Source organism: Neofelis nebulosa, chromosome 11 (assembly GCF_028018385.1).
Source record: "Neofelis nebulosa isolate mNeoNeb1 chromosome 11, mNeoNeb1.pri, whole genome shotgun sequence".
NCBI classification, from domain to species: domain Eukaryota; kingdom Metazoa; phylum Chordata; class Mammalia; order Carnivora; family Felidae; genus Neofelis; species Neofelis nebulosa.
This window is the reverse complement of record NC_080792.1, coordinates 3,669,789-3,684,740: the sequence shown is the minus strand read 5'-3', so window position 1 is coordinate 3,684,740 and position 14,952 is coordinate 3,669,789.

Sequence of the window (14,952 nt, the reverse complement as noted above, 5' to 3'; positions counted from 1 at the left end):
GTTGGACATTTAACAGGCTGAGCCCCCCCGGCGCCCCCACAATAGAAATTTCTAAGTGTTCTATGCCAGGCATGGAGGATGACAAGACCACTTATGCACAGGTCATGGTGAGTGCCTGGGGGGAACTGAGGCGAGGTCTATCTGGGGCAAGGGGAGCGTCTTTATTGAGGAGGTGACAGCTAAGCAGAGCCTTAGGAGACAGATGCTTGTCTGTTAGGTGGAAGAAGGGGCCTGGGAGGTGAAGACCTCTCCAGGAAGGGCCGCCGGCAAATGCCCAGGGGCGTGAGAGGTAGCACGGCGTGCTCAGGGATGTGGGTAATTCAGTGTCATTGGGTTACCGTTTGGCCAGGGCCCCCTCTGCATCCCTTCCTCTGGACAGAGCGTACGTTCCTGCATCACCGATGCCGGGTTTGGCCACGTGACTTGCTGTGGCCGGTAGATGAGCAGATGTGAACTGGGGGCCTTGCTAAGCCTGCTCGGTCTTGCACGGCTCCTGTGCGGTGGTGATCAGACGTGAAAGGGGCAGGCACCGACTTGTGAGCCGGGGCCCCGTAACACACACAAGAGGGCAAATTTACACCCAAACTGCGGCTTGAAGCCCATACACCAGTCGGGCCTACGCTAACCCATGGGGCCCAACCAGACCCGCAGGCACGGGCATGGCTGTCACCCGTTGTGACCGAGGCGAGAGCCGTCGGCTGCATCCAGCAAGGCTGAAACCCAGGGCGGAGACGGTGAGACCGCCACCCGAGGGGGCTGGGAAGCAGCCGATGCCACGAAAAGCCTGTGTGGTCTGGAGGTGTTTAGACGTCTCCTGCAGTGAAGGAGACTTCGTCCAGGGAGACAAGCCGTGATCTGGTTTGCGTTCGAGAGGGAGAATTATGGCGGCAGCGTGGCAGTGGACCTTGTGGATGCGTCAGGCCGGAAGTGGTGGGATAAAGAATTAGAATGGTTGACATCCACTTGGACACTTGCTATATGCCGGGGATCCGGCTAAGCGCCTCACCCATCTCACCTTACTTAGTCCTCGACACAAGCACACGAGGCAAGGGCTCGAATCACTTCTGTGTTACAGGTGACGTGACTGGGGACCGACAAGGAAGTCTGTTCACCGGAGAGCACGAACTCTTAAGTGGGGCGCGAATCTGCTCACCGCAAAGTTGGGGCCAACAGGGGTCTGAATTATGGCAGCGTGGTGGGAGGAGGGGCTCGAGCTGGGAAACTGACAAGGAGGAAGGGCACCCGTGGGGCGTGGAAGAGCGCCGCGTCTGGGAAGGCTCTAGCATCTCTGGAGAAGGGAACGGGGAAGAGGATGGGGTTTGCCCCCAAGGAGGTCAGGGCGCCAGTGGGACCTCTTCAGGAGGATCCTAAGGCATACAGAGTTTTGGGACTTTTTGTTTTGTTTTTGTTTGCTTTTGTTTTTGGTGTTTTGGGTTTTTTTTAAATTTTGTTTTGTTTTTTAATGAGCACATGAGGAAAAGATAAACACTTAAATTTGTTTTTTAACGTTTATTCATTATTGAGAGACACAGAATGAAGGTGAGCAGGGGAGGGGCAGAGAGAGAGAGGCGACACAGAATCTGAAGCAGGCTCCGGGCTCCGAGCCGTCGGCACAGAGCCCGACGCGGGGCTCGAGCTCCCAAACCGCGAGATAGTGACCTGAACCGAAGTCGGATGCTCAACCGACTGAGCCGCCCGGGCGCCCCTGGTGCCGTGTTTTTAATTGGCATTGATCTCACATAAGTAATCAGAATGTACTTAAGGGCTAGTGGTCCCTGAAGCTCATCATATTAGTATGTATAACTACAGAGATCTAAATGGCCCGGAATGCACGGCAGTGGAGGATATGGCCAAGTGCCTCTTGGCGTGTACCTGAACTCGGACACCGAGAAGTCACTTAGGAATCACGTTTCTGACATGGGAATAGGTTCAAAACTCAGCATCAAGTAGAAACAACAGGATGCAAAAGTGTCCTCCAGATTTTACCCTTAAAAAGTGCACGGATGAATCAAAATTAGTCACTCCCTCCAAGTTGTGGGATGGCGTGTGATTTTTATTTCCTTCTATGTGCTTTGCTACAGTTTCCGAATGGTCTCACGTGGACGTGTATTGTTTTCGCATTGAGAAAAAGGTCAGCAATAAATAAACAGTGTTAGTTTCGAAAAGAAATAGCAGCGAAGGGCTGACTTCCAAGTCGCTTGCCTCGTGATGGGAAGGAGTGGGACGGAGCTGGGTCTCTGATGATGATGAGGCCGCAGGGAGGGTTCTAAGGAATGGCTAGCTGATCTCAGGCTCCCAGGCTTTCAGAGAGCAGGCAGTAGAAAGGAAAAGCATTGAGTGTATTGGAAAAGCATCTAAGAGAGGAAGAGGATGATGTCCACAACCGTGGGGGGCTGGCCTCAGTGGGGGGAAGGGGGCTCCTCCTCCCAGAGCTAGGACCCAGGCGTGGCAGGCAGGCCGCTGAGGGATCCGGGGCTGGCTTGCTCAGTTTTCTCCGAGACCCGGCGGTCAGGCTGTTCTCTGGATGGTGGCAGACCTGATGGCCTGTCAGGGAGAACGAGTCTGGCACAGAGCACTGTAGCGGGAGCCCAGGGCTGGGGATGAACACCACTGACTGACTGCCCGCAGGAGCAGGGATCTGGGGGGCCGGGTGGGGAAGACCACAGTGTGAGGGGCACTGGAATGAGGGCTGGTGAAGGGCTCGGTGCAGCTTGGCCTTCTGGGGAGCGAGGGAGGGAGGCCGTGCGTGGAAAAGGCTGGGAGAAAAAGAGGGGAAGAGGCCAAACTTGGGGCATAATGAGCGAGGGGGGCGGGGGGGCGGGGGGCTGGAGCCTGATGTGCTGGGGCTTGGCCCCGCAGAGGGGGGCAGTTCCCCGGGAGAAGGCGGCCCGGGCGCCCTCCCATCAGGGCAGGCGTTCGCACAGACCCCCTGGGCATTCTGTGGGGTCTCCTGGGTTCTGTCATCTTGGCTGCATCTGAGCTCTGGGCCAGGCACTGTCACCGTGACATTATGCCGAGCCGTGCAGACGAGAAGAGTCGCGTAGCTCCTCCCGCAAACATTGCGGATAGGTTAGAGAGTCTAGGACTCGCTCAGCCTGTCGGGTCATTCTCGTCCTCACCCAGCAGCTACTAAAGCTTTGTTCCAAGGACCACAGGCTCAGGTGCCTTCCAGGCCAGACGGATCACAGAGAGGAGGGAGGGGTGAGGCCGGAGAGACTCAGTGGGAGGAGCGGGGCCTCTGGAGAGGTGGGTTGTGACGGACCCCCTACCTAACGGGCCTGGAACAAAACCCATCTAGAACAGGGCACCCACCTGAGCAGAGTGTCAGGGGCCTTGGAGTCCGCTTCCCCGGCCGGCACGTCAGCCTCGACCTCTCAGCTTTCCCCGAGTTCACGTTACCGTGGCCTCACTTGGATTCCCTTCCGGACGAAGCCGAGCCCCCCTTCACTGGGGAAATCCGCCCCCCCCCCCAGAAGTAAGCCGTTCACCCAGAAACCCCTCTTCAGTTTGCACAAGGGCAAGTGGTCCTCTGCTGGGGGCAGTTTTGCCCCCCCAGGGACCGACTGACAATATGTGGACGCGCTCACTGTTGTCGCAAATTGGTGGGAGGGAGGTGGCCCGGGCGCCTCTCGGGTAGAGACCAGGGATGCCACAGAGCATCTCAGGAAGGCCTGGGATCGTGTCCCGGCAACGAGGAATCGTCCAGCCCCAGGTGCCTGTTGTACCGAGGAGGAAACCTTCACCGGCGGACAGACGGCCCTCCAGCCCATCGCTCGGATGCTGTGAGCCTTGTGGGGGCTGCTGTCTGCCTGTCTGTGTCCGGGTTCCTCCTCTCCGAATTCACCGGCGGTGACGGCTACCTCTGTTCGGCCGGGGGTCACGACACTTTCTTTCTCTTCTGCTTCCTCACCTCCTGGTGTCCCGTCTGTCTTCTTCTTCCGGGCTTTCCTGGGCTGAACTTCCGAGAAGCCTCCTCTCCCTCCAGCACCAGGGCCTGGCTCACGGAGCATCACCGTGCGGATCGAGCGGCAGAAGCTTCCATTCATTTCTGGTGGATCGGGGCTGAAGCTTTAATACAAGGCCCAGGGAAGCCAGCCCCGTGGGGGTGGGCAGCCCCAAACCTGCTCGTCCTGTCCGTTCTTCCCACCAGTCATGGAACGAAGGCTGCAGAAGTGCGAACAGGAGTCGTGATGACAGGGACTCTCTGACACCAGGCGAGGTGCAGGGCGCACTGAAAGGTGGGTCTACCCACCCGTGAAAATAGACACGCGTGGCCTTTCTGTGCCAGGTGCCGGACGCAGAGAAAGCCAGGGCGACTGAGACAAAGTCCCTGCCCTTTACAAGGTCTCTGCCTGGGATGGGAAGTAGATCCCAGAAACACGGGGGGTAGGGTGCAGATGAGCTAAGGACAAGTCAGGGACAGTCAAGCTGTGGCTGGGAGACGGACAGAACCTAGAACCATCCGGGGGTTGGGAAGGAGGAGCGGACTCAGTGTAGGGTCTTAGAACAAAAGCCCTTAGCCGTTGGAGGTCGAAGGGAAATTTCTCCTTTAAAGCTTTCGTTCAGTGCGAGACAAGTTTCCTTCGTCTATTCCAAAATATTTTATACTGAGTGTCTACCCTGTGCCACACCCTTCCGAGGTGCTTAGAACATGAAACTGAGCAAGGATGGGAAGGTTCCCTTGTCAGTCGGACAAGGTTGGAGAAGAGAGACAAAAGCATAAGCAGTATTGACCTACAATCGGCGACAAACAGGGGATAGAAAATACGGCAGGGGTGGGAGAGGGGCGATGGCAAGTCAGGTGGCCAGGGGAGGGCTCTCTCGGGATGGGGGTATTTAAGTCGAGGTGTGAAGGGTGAGTAGAACTAGCCGTGTGAAGGGGTGGAAAGACAGTAGGCCAGGAAGAGAGGACAGCGAGTGCAAAGGCCCTGAGGCTAGAATGACCCGCACTTCCCGGAGGACGAGGCTAAAGGCAGCTGCCGGGGTCTGACACGTCAGCTGCTTGGTAGGATCTGAGCTTCCCCGGGCCTGCGGTACCACCGTAAGGAGTCTGGATTTGATTCCAAGCACAACGGGGAGCCGTGACAGGGTTTCGCCCAGGGGAGTAACACCATCTAATTTGTAAAGTGATCAAACAAGGGGTAACCCCAGCACATGCTGGTGGTGAATAAAACAGTGATTGCATTAGTCACGGTTCGGCTCAGCGCGGGGTGACCCAGAGCCCCCAGTGGAAGCAATGGCTTGAAGGAGATTTGTTTCTCCCACAGAATTCCAGGGAGCAGGGCAGCGCCCGTGACTCCCGGAGCTTACCTCACTGTCTCAGGTGGCTACTCGGGCCCCGGCCATTAGCTCTGCATCCCAGTTAGAAGCAAAGAATAAAGAGAAAGGAGGAAGGTACGCTTCCTTCCCTTAAGGGCGCTGTGCGAAGTGCGTCCACTACGTTTACTTCTGTCCGAGTGACCGTGGCTGGCCAAAGGAAGGTTGGGAAAGGCAGTCTTAGCGTAGCTCACTGCAATTCTCCAGTTCTAGTCCTGAGGAAAATGGGGGGCATGGGTACTGGGGTGCAGTGAGCGCGTGGACGGATTTAAAATACGTTCTAGTTGTAAAGCCCAGAGGTCCCGCTCGTGGGTTAGATAGCAGAGCTTACCCTGTAAGAAGCATCCAGGATGGAGAACAAGATATGTGGTTTTTTAAGGGCCTATCGCAAGAGGTAAGAAGCCTCGGTGATCCAGAGACGACAGCTGAGCATATATTTCCCAGTGGAGAACACGTTCTTTCTCAGGCGGTGGCATGCCCGTGATTTCGGCCGCAAGAGAGGAGCAACGCTTAGTCCCCAGGGTCACGATCCATGGCTGAGCTCTGTTGCCAGAGCAAGGGGGCTTCCCGTCCCACGTACGACCCTGGCTATGCCCGCAGGTGCAAGCCGGTGGGACGCTGAAGCCAGGTTGGCCACAAAGTCATCATGAGCTCTATTCCAAATGTGTCCTTGGATTGGTTCCGTTTCTCAAGACAGGGAAAGGGGGCCACAGCACCTTGTGGACCGGGGCCAGTCAGGGCCTGGGCTCTGAGCACCCGGCCTCCGCTGACTCTTTTCTCCTCACGTGCTTGGGGCAGAGGAGCCCCCGGGAGCCATTGCTTGCCGAGGACCTTCCTACCCTGGTTAGAAATGAGTGTCTGCACGCACAGTGGAGCCGTGGCATGGCCGCAAGTGCTTTTTGCCTTCTCAGAATGACCCCGTGATTCATGTGGGCGCAGGCTTGGCTTGGGCACCCCGGCACACGGACAGTTCACCCAGGGTCCGGGGCCACCACGAGGCTGTGCCAGCACCTCTGGGATGAGCCTGGGCACCCACCCAGGAGGGTGACAGCGGCGTGCTGTCTTCCCTCAGAACGCAGACGGCCGCTTGGCTTTGCACTCCGTCCTCTCTTCCAGGACCGCAGTGACCTGGGGACCGGGCGAGCGCGATGAGGGACATTCGTTCTGAGATGCACTGAGCCATGAAGCTAACCCCGGATTCTCCTTGGAAACGTGGCAACGACCTCCTTCTCCCTGGATGTCACTTCAAAAGAGTGACCGTTCATGCCAAAATTTAGCAGTGGGGAATGAACTGAGATTTGTCTATTTTTTCCAGAAGAGCAAGAGACGTGTTTCGTAGCACAACACGCCCCGTGTCAGCAATCAGGCTTCGATATTCCATCAGGCAATTAGGGGAACTTCTGAAAATGGTGTGTGTTGGTGGTGGGGGGAGGGATTGAGTACCTAATTCAGGGCCATGGGGACACCCCCCCCGCTGCCCGATCGCAGAGAGCTGTGTCTTTGTGCAGCCACGGAAAGGGAGGTTGACTCACCTCCCCGGAACTACCACCTGAGCGGTTCACAAAGACTGGAGAGGGTGCCTGGGCTAGTCACGTCTGCACAAAAGCCCTGATCACAAAAACCTCCTGGAAACGGAATACACTTTATTCTGGCCGAAACATCTAATACTTTCGCTATACCTCCTGGGAATATATGTTTTACAAGAGAGATGAATATTACCTCACAATCTGCCACAATACCTAATATCTATCACATTTCAAAATGAATACAATTACCGCATAGAGCTCAGCACTGGCAATTTTCCTCTCTCTCTGGAAATGTTTTTTAATTGAAGGCATTTTAAGGTTGGAGAGGAAATGCACCATTTATTTCCGTTAGATACTTAAAGTGTATGTGGTTACCTGGGAATAAAATAGCTCCACCTTCAAAGGAAGAAAAAAAACCCCGTCGGCTTACGTGGCACCTGTATTTTGTGGAACAAGGAACGAGAGTGGGGGCTGTGAGAGTTTGCAGCATGAACGAATGATAGCAGTCTCTATAAGAACCTGCAAAATCAAATTCTCAAGAGGGATTTCTTTCACAGTTTCGAGAACAAAAGCATTTCATGGAAGAATATTCACATAGATGCACTTTTCTGTTCGTATTGTTCTAGCCATGCAGGATTAGAAATCTGAAAAGAAATAATAATAAATTAAATTTCAGTCTTAGCCATGAACTTCCTACACAAGAGTTTACCTTTCTGACAAAAACTTAACTCATGTTTCTTTGGGAAGATTGAGCTGTTAGTACAGAATCACCTAATTTAGGGAGAGGGAATTCAGTTCTTGTCTTGATTCCAGCATGAGCTGTGTTTTCTTCCAACCCAGTTGAAACTGTGTTTTTCTTTGAAAATGGCAAATGACTCAAATTGTAAAACTGTAGAAACGAGCGAGGGCTCCATTTTTTGGTTTCCTACAGGAAAATAATATTCAGGATACACAGAGCCCTGCCCCTAAGTTCGACGCCCCCATTGAAGTTTCAGGTGACAAATGAACTCACGATTTCACCTGCTACCACGGTTTTGGCAGTCACTCTTGAAACGTCCCGCAAAGCCTTTGCTCTCCCATCATTGATAAACAATCCTAGCACATTATGCCCGGGCCAACAGAAGCTGTTTTGATTCATAACAAGCACTTGTTGGCCCCGGGGTGTTGAAAAGGAAAAGGAGAGAGAGCTGTGTGCCATCGAAGAGTGGTGTGCTTGGAAGTCTGTGATGCCAGAGAACTGCCTTCTGGAGCAGCGAGCTGAGTGGACCACGTACGGACCCTGGGAAGACGAAGAGAAGGGCTCGCAGGAACTCCTCCTCTCCTTTCCAGCTCCTCTTTTCTCTTTGGATCGCCTCTTCCATTAATTCTTAACAACAAAAGTACCTTCAGAGGAAGAATTTGAGGATTCATGGGCAAAGGGGATCTTCAAAGCCCAGGAACACCTCTGTGTGAGGCTGGGGATTTGTATCTCCCGGCAAGCGGGACCTTGCGGAAGTTCTGGTCTACCAAATTGGCCCGCCGGCTTTTACCAGCAGCGCTGGCATGCTTCCTTAGGTTCCCGACCTTAAATTTCTTCAGCTGTAAAAGAGAAATTATAAAACCTACTTTTCAAAGATATTTGGAGATTAAATAAAATGATATGACCAGGATTATTTTTGGAACTTCTGTAAAATAACCCAAAAGTGCAGCTGGAAGGAAAATCGTAGATGTTCCCATCAGTTGAAGCCCTCCATACATCAGAAATTAACATCACAATGGAAACATTTTTTTTTGTAAACAGATAAAAATACTGAATTTGAGATATTTAAATGAGGATCTAAGCTATGATAAAGGATGGATTCTAAAAGAAGAGAAAACGGGTGTTATCCAACAAGCAGCATTGAAAAATTAGCAATTCAGGGGAAACAAAAAAAGTTGCGTCTTCTCCTCCCTATAGACCATGCTCCAAAAAATTCCTGAAAAATTCAGGATGAAAGTAAAAAAGAAAACCGTAAAAATATAAGAAAAAATATGTTAGCTATTTAACTGGTTCCAGGCTAGGGAAGGACTTTCTGCCACACGATTCAGGGACACACACACACAAAGTGGCTGATAAGTTTGACCCTGTGAAGGTTATTTTGTATGTCAGAAATCATAGCCCAAACCAGACGCACGCGTCGCATAAAGAAAAGATCGGCAACAATCACGAAGCTAAAGAGTTAATATCCTTCATATACAGACAGCAATCCATAGGGGAAACACAACCATTTCTTTTTTCTTTTTACCGAACATGAACATTTCCTGAGGAAGAAAATGGAAATTTATCAGGAAGTAAAAATCTTGCCCTTTGGGAGAATTAAAACACCATGTCGTTTAAAGTCATCATATTGGTCAAGATAAAACTCTGCACATCCTCAGTGCCAATGGGGGTGTGGGCACAGGCCCTCTCCTGCTTTCCTGGGGAGGCAGCCTTCTGGACACAAGTTGCTGCAACACGGCTGGACTCATGTTGGCGGGACGTGGTCAGGATCCGGAAGCGGCTCTTACCTCTGGAGCCAGCAATCCCACCCCTCAGGGGTCCCCACGTCCCTTACGGCTCGGCCGCCCAAGCAGAAGTAACCCTGTCCTGTACCTGCTGACACACAACATACATACATGTTGGGCTCCGGCCCCGTGCAAAGCACCTTCCGCAGCAATTATTCCTTCCAGACCCCAGAAAACCTGCACGAAACCGGGGAAGAGCCACAGTTACAGTTACCATGGAGACCAGAAAGCCTTCGCTTTCTCCTGTGCTCAAGAGGCGTCAGGAAGGCTGCGTGCCACTGCGGGCCTCCCCCGCGGACGCGGCGTCCCTGCGAGAAGGCTGCTGTCTGGCCAAGCACACCATCTCCCACGAGCTTGCAGCTCTGACCCCGAGGGGCACCTGTCCCAGGATGCCCTCCCCAAAGCAGCTTTCTCTTTTGACTCCTGTTGGGAGTCAGGGTCAAGTTCGTGGGGCCAGGCAGAGGGCCTGCCCTTCCCAGGGCCATCTACCCCGTTCCCGCAAACGCGACCAGAAAAGTACTCCTCCCTCTCCCTCAACCCTGACGTCTTCCAACAACACCACCCCAAGGGGCCTCGTCCACCTGCGTCTGAATTCTGGTCCAGGCTCGGGCTGTGCCCTCTGCCCGGCAGGGCCCTGATGGCTGGTTACAATGTCAGGAATGCCAGAGAAGCTAGACAGCTAACAACCCAGGGATGATTACACCCGTCATGCTACCACACATCTGCTTAAAATTGTTCGTGTTCTCCTCTCTCGGTCCCTCTGCCCCTTCTTGTTCCCCGCTCTAGCTCCGGGGTAGGTGGGTAGCTCTGGAGCCCAATCGATGTTGACTATTTGTTGACCGAATCAACGAACATACCCATGAGACAGAATATTGCAAGCCGTTAAGAGGACGCTTTAAAAAAATGTTTAAACATGGTAGACGACATTCAGACTGAAAGGCATTTTATGTTTAATTTTTTTAAGTTTATTCATTATTTATTTTGAGAGAGAGAGAAAGAGAGAGAGAGAGAGAGAGAGAGCACGAGTGGGGGAGGGGCAGAGAGAGAGGGAGAGAGAGAAAGAAAGAGGGAGGGAGAGAGTGAGAGAATCCCAAGCAGGCTGCACCTCCAGCCTGACACGGTGCTCGATCCCACCACCCTGGGACCCCACAACCTGAGCCAAAATCAAGAGTCAGATGCTTATCTGATGGAGCCTTCCAGGCACCCCTCTTATCTGAGTACTCTTGAGGTTTTCCGTGACGTTATCCCCCGCCGTGGGCACGGCATTGCCGTTCCATTTGTATCACAAACTGTTCTGTTTTAATTTCGCGTAGAAAACCGCACGCGTGCTCCGTCCTTGTGACGCGTTAATTTTTTCTGTTCTGGTCAGTGATTTTTTCTTCCATCCTTTGTCACAAGTCCTGCTTCCCTGACCTCTGGAACGCAAGACGGGCCCCTTCACTGTGCCGCTGATCGCATTCTGATTTTATATTTCTTAGTTTTTTGAGCCAGGACTTTCGCATCTTCCAAATAGCTCTGCTAATTCTTCTGGCTTCTGAAAAATGAGTTTCAGCTTTGCCGTTGTGTACACAGAGAAGGGGCCCCACCACCCTGGGTGTCTCAGCCTCCCTCTGGTGCAAGAGCCCAACCGGTGCTGCTGGCCACCTTCCTTCTTCTCCCCGACCCCTCATCGCCGTCGGCTGCCCCTCTCCACCTGCAGCCTGGACGCACGGAAGAAAATGTTTGGGAGCGGGGAGCCCAGGGGCTGGTCCCCAGCTGGCTGCATAAGCTTGACCACAGCGAGCGGGGCGCGAGCCACCCCGGGCTGCAAACCTTTCTTCCAGTAAGCAGGGTAGGGGGCTGATGTGGACACACATTGTGACATTGTCTCCGTCTCCGGCTCCCCCTTATTCCCAGCTACCTGTGTGCCCCTCCTGAGTCCTTTGTCCACGTACTGATGCCCTCAGTCTCTCTGCAAACACCTGCTGAGCCCGGGATTACTGAAGCCACAGAGAGAGTGGAGAAGGCCGCCATACACGTGAACAGGCAGAGCCCAGCACGACAAACGTTTTAATCAAGCTGTCCTGTTCCATGGGGCACAGGATGGAAGAACTCGTTCTGTGGAGGGTTCGGGAGGTGGCTTTACAAAGCAGGTAATGACCGAGCCGGACGGGCCCTTAGAGTGTTGGGTAAGGGTTCGTCACGCAGAGAGAAGTGCATTCTGGTTGAGGATAATGCACGTATGAGTCACAGGGAAATAGGCAGTGCGTCCAGGGACCTACGAGGTAAGGTGGGAACTCAGGAGCCCACCCACCCCCTGGAGGCAAGGACTCCTTGCTGGAGCAGAAGCCCCATGAGGCAGGGTCCCGGGTTGCTATTTCAGTGACAATGTGTCTCAGTGCCTTGCACAGACAGCACGTTGTTCTGTGGGCCTCTGGTCCCTAATGGCCCAGATACGCGGGACCCTTGGGTTGCCCAGGGGTCCCCGGCTCTCCCCGCTCTGGATTTGTTCACTCTGCTCCCTTGACCTGGAATGCCTGCCCGTTCTCTCAAATTCCCACTCATCCCTCAAAATGCAACCAGACATCAGCCATGCTGCCTCCCAAGCTGGACAGGTAGGTGATCCCTCGTCTCTGTCCACTGTCCCCGTGGGGCCGCCGTGGGGCTGCCTGTTGACTTGTGAGTGTTGGGAACCTCTCCTCGGGCCTGGCATCTGCGTGCAGGGAGAGGGGCTGCAGACACCGGCCATGGGAGAGGGAGGGTCTTCCTCGGGCCTCCCTCAGGTGCCCTCCCGCGGGGCCCTTCCCCCGAGGCCAACCTTCCATTCCTGTGGGCCCATCCTCCTCCTCCTCCCTGCGGACCTTCTGCAAAGCACCACAGGCCTGGGCCACCAGAACCACAGAAATGTATTTATCGGCTCCTGGTTCTGGAAGCCGGAAGTCCATGGTGAAGGTCGTTCCTCCCGAGGCCTGTCTCCCCGGCACACAGCTGGCCGTCCTCACACGGCCAGCCCTCCGCGTGGGCCTGAGTCCCACTCTCCTCTACGAACAAGGACACCCCAGCGTCCTCATTTTAATTTAATTATCTCTCAAGACCCCGTCTCCAGATACAGTTCCCTTCTGAGGTCCGGAGAGTTAGAGCCGCAACATATGTGTTTCGAGGGATGCAATTCAGCCCCCAACACCTGCCAGTAAATGTTACCGCTTTTGCGTTTTCAGTTATGCCCAGTCTTTGCTTTGCTCTTTTGAGGGCTTCAGAGACAATAATTTCTTTCAGAGTCAAGCTTCCTTGAACCTCGCCCTGCTATTTTCCGACCACGTCCTCGTCCGTAGAGCCACGCTGCTTTTGTTTGATTCTGAGTTTTGAGCCCACGGCTTCTATTTCCTCCCATGTCTCTGATCCCTGTCTCGCTGCTTCCTTGCCTTTTACGGCCCCAGGTGACTTTCTTTCATTTATTTATCTTGGCAGGTGTTACCAGCTTATTTCTTTTATTTCCCCTTTGCCTCTGGTACTTAACAGCAGACCATCTGTGCCCGTCTCACTTTTTTTTTTTTTAATCCACCCAACTTTTCCCAGCCCCTACTATGTGTCGGGCACTGTGTTGGCAGGGCCCCCGCGGCCGGAGATGGAGACCTCAGTGTCGGGCTCAGAGCACCACCGAGGGGCTTCGAGCCATCTCCGGGCACAAGGCAGGCTCTGCTCTGTGGCGAGCGCTGCCGTGTTCTCAGCACCTTCTCCTCACACCCCTGCATCGGCCTCACCCCGATGCCTGGGAGACACGCACCTCGTGCCTCGGCTCTGCAAGGGGCCACACTTGGGCTTCGGCATTTGTAGCCGAACTGCAGGGATTGCGGTGCACGGGAGATGTTAAATACGGCTTTACCGCCACAGTGAGGGAGGAGACGATTGATGTGGCCGTGGCCACTGGGGTGGCCATGTCCAGAGTAGAGGCAAAGAAGATCGACATGGAGACGTGACCTTGAGTGATGAGTAACAGCTCAGCAGGGAGGCAAGGGATGGGAGGAAACTCTAGAAAGGGAGGGTTAGCAAATTAGCAAACACATACGCCTATGACAAGGCACAAAAAGCTTCTGGACCAGCAAAGGGTCTAGAACAGGAGAGTGACTGGGGAGGGGGTGGCCGCCTGGAGTCTGGGCAGGTGGACTGAGCAGGGCTGGGCTGAGTGCCACGCTGTGCTCTGGGCAGCTGACGGTCTCCCAGGTGAGGAGTCTCAAGGACGGGCCGCGGGGGACCTCTTGGGGGCACGTATCCTTGTTCCTATCCTCAGACCTGCCTCCTCTGCCCCACCCACACAATAGAATTGCCTAAGGAGCTTTCTAGAGAGTGGAACAGCCAGGTTCCATCTCCAAGAGTTCTGAATCCATAGGTCTACAGTGGGTCCAGGTATCTGTCCACGAATGTCCTTTACGGATGATGGCGGGAAAGCACAGTTACTGACCCCTGCAAATGCCATAAACTCCCCCCAGCTGACCATCTACCTCTTTGGTCCCTAGTTGACCTTCAAAAGGATCTGCGGATTGCCCTCTGTCCTCCCAAAAGCTGACCCCGTTTTCTCTCTCCCTCCCATCTTTTCCGGTGGCAGCAAAGAGGAAATGAGGACATAGGTGGAAAGCACATGGACACTTGAGTCAGATAAAATCAGGTGCAAATCCCTCGTCTCCCTGCAAAGGGAGGAAGCTTTTTTTCACCTTCCCGGTCCTCTGGTGTAATAAGATCTTAGAACGTAACTGCTTCCCCCCAGCCTTCTCCCTCTGCCCAAATGTTCCTGTGTCCTTTCTACCTCCTTATTCACGCCGAAACCGGCCCGTCAGCCCTCCTCCCCTGGATCCCGGGGAGGGAAGTTTGTCTGCCTTTGCCACTCACCTTCCACAGGTCTGTGGCTGTCACTGCAGGCCATGCCTCCACCCTCCCGGGCTTAACGCCGAGCTCTGCGCGGCGCGTCCTCAGACCGTGCCCTGCTCCCCTCCACCGGGAACCCCCTGACCTCAGCCTCCCCACGTGCTGCCCGCGGGAAGTTTACAACTCCACCAGGCCCAGGAGATGCACTTGATCATTACCTGTCAAGGGAGGGAGGCTCGGTAGCCATCATTTCCCATTGTAACAACGGAGAGATCGACTCTGTGTGTGATTGGATTTATCTAAGGCCACACAGTAAGAGTTTCCCACTTTCTTTCCTAGTCTGGGCACCCCGAGAAAATTTAGTATTTCTCTGCCCTATTTATGAACGGTTTTCTAGAGGATATTAGCCACAGGCACTGTTGTCAAAACGGAAATCATTGGGGGTTCGGACGGAGGGTATTCATTTTCCTTTCTTTAATAGACTACTCACATGGCGAGCGGTGCTCGAGAGAAGGCCAGCAGCCTTTGTCCGGGCGAGAGGTCTGTCGAGTCCCCGCCAAGTTGGGAAACTCCTCCGGGCCGTTCAGCCAGATACCTTGCTTCTCGGTGGGTCTCGAAGAAGAGAGATTAGCTCTCTGATGTGCCGTTAGCCCATCCGCCTGACCCAGGCTCATTAGGCGAGACAATGACTCCTGGCGGGGGTAGGATTATCCTGTTGGAGGTGATGCATCTGGAGCCACACATTTCA